The following is a 6,436-nucleotide window of genomic DNA, read 5'->3' as shown; positions in this document are numbered from 1 at the left end:
GCCTTTACTGGCATCAGATTGCTCAAATCGAGGTGAACGGAGAAATGACAGAATGTGTACCTATATCCAAAGGAGTCAGACAGGAATGTATACTGTCTCCCTTGCTTTTCAATATTTACTCCGAACAAATATTTCAAGAATCGGTCAACAGACTTCTATATGATATAAATATAAGCGGTTCGATTTTAAACAACATTAGATATGCTGATGACACAACCTTAATGGCACATAGCATATCTCAACTTCAGAAACTTGTGGCTACCCTCGCAACTTGTAGTGAAAAGTATGGCCTAAACATTAATATCCAGAAAACCAAGTTTATGGTTATAAGCAAAAAGCAAGGACATAATAACTCAGTATTAAAAATTCATAATTTAAACGTAGAGAGAGTTAAGAGTTTTAAATATCTCGGAGCCACAATTACCGAGCAATGGGACTCGTCGAAGGAAATAAGATGCCGAATAGAATTGGCGAGGGATGCATTTTTGAAGTACAAGAGAGTTTTTACCAGCAATGACGTTAATCTTGACACGAAAACTCGATTTATTAAAGCATATGTCTGGTCAGTCCTACTGTACGCATTGGAAGTATGGACCGTAAAATCTACTGACATTAAAAAGCTAGAAGCTTTTGAAATATGGATATATAGGCGGATACTTAAAATTCCTTGGACTGCCCATGTTTCAAATGCTGAAGTATTGAGAAAATGCATTGCGAAAGAGAGCTAATATCAAACATAAAAAGGAGAAAAACTGCGTATTTGGGACATATCATGAGGAACCAAAAATATAAATTATTACAAACATAACCCGCATAAAAATTGAAGGAAACCCGATTAGAGGAAGGAAGGAATTAACATGGCTTGATAACATCAAAGAATGGACTGGTATTCGAGATGAGACAAACTTATTCAGCATGGCGAGACACAGAGAAGGATTTGCGGATTTAATAAATAATTTATGAAATCAAATTATGTACAATTTTCAAATGTAACTAAATTGTATTGGTCGCTAATATTCGGAAAACGAATTTGCAAATAAAGAAGAAGAATCTTTATTATTCAGGAAAGTTATTTTTTATATAAAAAGTTATGACTATATTAAGGGCTTTGACACTTAAATTTAAGATACATGACGACTAAAATGTCTCAAAATCATAATTTAAAAAATAAAATTATATTTTTGAAATTAAAATAGACTTTGTTCGTTCTTGTTCGTAGAATAACTAGGCGTACTTCATATATATAAAATATTTTGAAATATTAAAGAATATCAGTGATTTTTGAGGGGACACGACACGGTAATGAGTATTTGCACCTTGAAACTATTTTTTCACATTTTGTTTTACTTATTCCGTTCCTAAGAATTAAAACGTTTTCAATATTTTAACCTTAAATGAGTCGGGACACAGAAACAAGTCTTTGCGCAATATTCGCCCATGTACATTTTCCCCCAATATTACTATTATTTTATTATTTTTTTTTTAATTTTTATAGAATTTTCTGTTATTTGTATTATGGAATATATTTGTGTTGTATTTAATTTTGTTTATTGGGGATATGAAATTGTATGTTTCCTTGCCCTTAAAACTCGAGATTTATAGGGTGCATGTAAACTTTATTGGTTGACTGTACATACATGTATGTGCAAAAAATGTGCATACCTCACGTGCTAATTATTTCTTGGGTCAACGTTTCATTTTGATCGAAATACTTACCATAATATTCTTTCGGTGATTTGCATCACTTCTTCTTGTTGAAAACAATGTTTTTATTTTACAATTGTAATCTGTAATTATTTTATGACGTTATTTTTCATTTGTTTTGCCCTTTCCACTTGCACACATACATATTTATACCCTCAGCATTTATGCTAACGAGGGTATATGGTAATATTCAAAAATGTTTTACAATCGTTGAAGTTGAGGTTCACCATTTAATAAGTCGCGAACTGTCAATATATTTTATACAATATGGATATATTTATATTAATTGAAGTGTTTTAGCCGGGGTCGCATAATATGAACCATAACAAATAATTTACGTGGAAGCTGTGTTGGTGGTAATATTAAAAAATGGGTAAAAATGTGTTGAAGTTTACAAGTTTTTTTGTGTTCTTTCTTGATTTCAGGTCAAACCACAGAAAATTCAGACCTGAGCTCTAAGAAAGAATTGAAGAATACCCATTGGGCAACATGGTTCTTATGTATGACTTCTCGATATATACAGTGCATCCCCCTTAAATCGATGCTGACATTTTAAAGTTTTGAGATCGGGGTTTTTTGAATTTTTCTTATAATTGGAGGGCGCAACCAGATAATGACCTAAACTATTTATTGGATTGTAGAACTCGTGATTCTACGTCGTTTGATGTTTATCTCATGAGTGTGCTCCGTACAGCTCCCTAGTAATAGGAGTCCAAAGTCGAATTTTTGGTGCGTACATTTTCTTTAAAAACCTATTTTTTGGCTTCAAAATTTACAACTGTGACTCAGGTACCCTTGAACCCCGCGTGATTTTAGTTTTTTTCCGCGCCGGATTTAATGAGCCCTACCGCGATCGAATCCATCCACTAAAACCGCTGATATATATACCCTGAAAATAGGAAAATAAGCAAAATTTTATTTTGACTAATCCGCATACTAAACCGCGATTTCCCTTAAAATTTTTTACATTAATGGAATCCTTTATACGCGATTATAATATTTGTCCAAAAGGTGTGTCATAAATTACAGAGATTCGTGAGTAGTATTCGTATTTAACCAAAAATAGAATCAGGTAGCACATCCGCGGTTCTTGACGAATCGGTATAAAATTTGTCTTATTGACGTATTTTTAACAGGGGGTCACTGAAATCGGATGCGCCTTGTAATCATATGAACATCGCGTTATTTTTACCCACAGGAAGCATTGTGGTGTAGTAAGATGCAACTGATGGCACACTTTGGTCGCTGAATGAAACATGGAAAAATGCAAACATATTGACAGAGATGCACTCGCTCTATGCGAAAAACACATGCGCCTCAACTGATTTTAACTATTTCGCGCGTTGTACGGCTTTTAACTTGTATGTTTTTTCTTTGATTGTAATATCAATATCACTCTTTATTTCCTAATTCTATTGCTTATCACACTAAGTAAATATACTTTCACCATGATAAACTATTTTCCCTGAAGAGGTTTTAGCAAAATAATTCAGGTTTTGTTTGGAAATTTAGCGAAATAGTAGAATAACTCCCAAACAATGTTCTCAAATTTTTCGTATTAAACCAAAAAATATATCCTTGAAATAATGTTCCAACAATAAACTTTTGTCTTTTGTTGTAGCTGCAATATGCAATTTAAAATCCTTATCTATAAAATTTTGGACTCACATTTTTCTGGACATTGTCTTGATTCTGTACGTATTTTTAATTTATTTTTTTAGAGATTTTTATGGACTCTGAGTTAGAATAAATAAAATTTACTCCAAGATTCCTTTATTATTTTTTGATTTTCCGCGAAAATGAAAATAAATTTAGCAAATATTTAGGCGTCTACGGATAGATATTAAATGTTGTTACCGATTTATATATACATTTTGGTATTACAACACAAAGGGAATTTTTAAATATTTTTTCTTTATAAGGGAATAAAACCCCCCATAACTTTTGGGCGCAGCATCCAATTTTGTGAACGCGAACAGATTTTTTACCACAATTTTTTTCTTAACCCATGTACCAAAAATCGTGAATGTGCTTGCAAAAATTTTTTTTAATTTTTTCTTGATGGAATTGTAAAGGAAATTTGAAATTTACCATATACACTTTCATACGGGCAAAATGTGCCTCATCGAAATAATGGTTTTAGACCCCAAGTATGTTTGGACGAAATGTGTTTCAGACAATTTGGAGTCGATTGAGCAATGTCCGTCCGTCTGTCTGTCTGTCTGCCTGTCTGGCTGGCTGGAGCGCACGATAACTCCCGAACGGATGAACCGATTCGATTCAAATATTGGCTTTCGTAATATTTTGCCCAAACTTAGTTTAAGTTCGAAGATGGGCTATATCGGTCCACTCCTTCCGGTACCTCCCACACAAAAGTTCGAAAATGTTCCGAAAATTTGTGCGCACGATATCTCTTGAAGGGAGTAACCGATTTGGTCCTTACTTTGCACATCCTGAAACGTGTACCAGACTTAGATAAGGTTTCAATATGGACTCAATCGGTCCACTCCTTCGGGTACCTCTCACACAAAATTTTGGAAAAGTTCAGTTTAGGGTCATCTCTCGAATCGCTTTGATTTTTGTTTTAGCAACTTGTATTCACTGTCCCCAATACGACGTTACAAGTTTCATTAGGGGCAAGTCCATACTTCCTGAGAAAATAGCATGAAAGTTGCAAAAAACCCCTATGACACCGTGTGAGGTGGTTGGAGCGCAAGATAACTCTAGAACGGATCTGCCGGTTCGGTCCTACATTTAGCCTTAGTAATATTTTGTCCAAAAATAGTTTAATTTCGAAGATAAGCCATATCGGTCCACTCCTTCAGATACCTCCCCCACAAAAGTTTAAAAATGTTCGGAAAAATTTTTCGTACGATAACTCTTGAAGGGAGTGACCGAATTGGTCCATATTTTACACATCCTAATATATCTTCCTGATATAGATCAGGTTCAAATATGGACTATATTTGTCTACTCCATCCGGTACCTCCCACACAAAATTTCGGATAAGTTCACTTTAAGACCTGATATCGAATCACGTTTATTTTGGTTGAAGCAACTTGCATTCGCTGCCTCAATTACGATGGTAAAAGTTTTTTTTCAGGGGCAAGTCCATACTTCTTGAGAAAACAGCCCGAAGGGTGTAAAAACCCCATAGGCACCATATGTAGTGACTGGAGATCCACTTCCATAATGATCAATGTCGATCCATTCCTTTTAGTATCTCCTCCGCAAAACTTTTGATCTTTAATCCTAATCAACATTTTTGTCGGTTCAAACGCCAAAAACTTTTAAAACGCCCTAAATACATACGTTTTTTGGGGAAAAATTGTTTCAATATACACAGGCTGAGGGTATATCTCTGTCGGCAAAGCCGACTGATACTTTTTTACTTGTTTTAAACATATGTATGTATATAGATGCTTTTAATTGCATGATTTACACGATCATTTATACCAAAAGTGGTGTGTCCATTTTTTTAAAAATCTTTAAAAAATCGTCTGCTAACCTGTACCAAATAATTTTTTTTTAAGAATGTTCCCAACACCACTCATTCCCACCCGTAAAAACCGCGGATACCAGCTACATATTATATATATTTTTTATTAGCCGGTTAGCGTATTTATATATTATGTTAATATTAACAAGTGAGCAAAGGCTATAGTCCCCAGCAAAATTAAATGGAAGTGATTCCATGTGAAATCATGATTTCACTAGTTCTTTTGCATGAGTGCGAAAGGAGTCGTGAAAGATCCGATCTTTTTCATTGAATTTTCATTAGTGAAATTGAAGTGGTGAAAGATCCGATCTTTGTAATAATATTGTCATGAGTTTAAATAAAATGATAAGTACCCGCACAATAAATGATCAAATACTCATGTACCCGAATAATTGTGTACTTGCAGAAGTAATTGTTAAAATGAAAATAAAAGTCAGATGAAAGTGACCGATAGTGGCAAACTGTATATATTTTAATTAAAAATACAACGTAAATTGATATAAAACAAAGGAAAAATATATTTTGTGTTTGGAAACCTGTTTCGTTTTGTGGATATTAAAAAGAAGTATGAAAAAGACCCGGTCTATAAACCACGAGCACCACAAGCCGACCGATATAGTAAAACATATCAAGCTGCCATTATTGGGTTGGCTGGGCCATGTTAACAGGATGGATAAAGATGCCACCGGCAAATGAATACGAGCCATTTGACGTTATGCGACCCGAACAAAACTCCAATTGAAAGGCAAATTGAATATGATATCACAAAACATGACATCCAAAATTAGAGAAGGAAAGTAGAAGGTCGGTGCGTTTGGAAATATATTCTTAGTTCGGCTCATGGAACAATATGATCTGTTTCGTTTTGTGGATATAAAAAGAAGTATGAAAGAAACCCGGTTTATAAACCATGGCTGGGCCATGCCAACAGATGGATAATGATGCCACCGGTATATTAATACGAGCCATTTGACGTTACGCCACCCGAGGGAAGAACAAAACTCCAATGGAAAAACCAAGTTCAATATGATATCACAAAACATAACAGAATTCAAATTTATACTAGATTTCCCAAATGATGAGTTTGGTTAAGAGATTGACACATAATTTATCGAATATTGGAAAAACGGAACCCCAAGTTGAAAGAAATATCTTGCAGCCGTAGGAAGAGATAAATATAATATTGCAGATTAATATAATATATAATTTTGAAAATTACATACAAATTGATTG

This window comes from Musca autumnalis, unplaced genomic scaffold (assembly GCF_047663935.1).
Source record: "Musca autumnalis isolate F117 unplaced genomic scaffold, ASM4766393v1 scaffold_1, whole genome shotgun sequence".
NCBI classification, from domain to species: Eukaryota; Metazoa; Arthropoda; class Insecta; order Diptera; family Muscidae; genus Musca; species Musca autumnalis.
The sequence above is the reverse complement of the archived record's forward strand: the minus strand, read 5'-3'. Positions refer to the sequence as shown.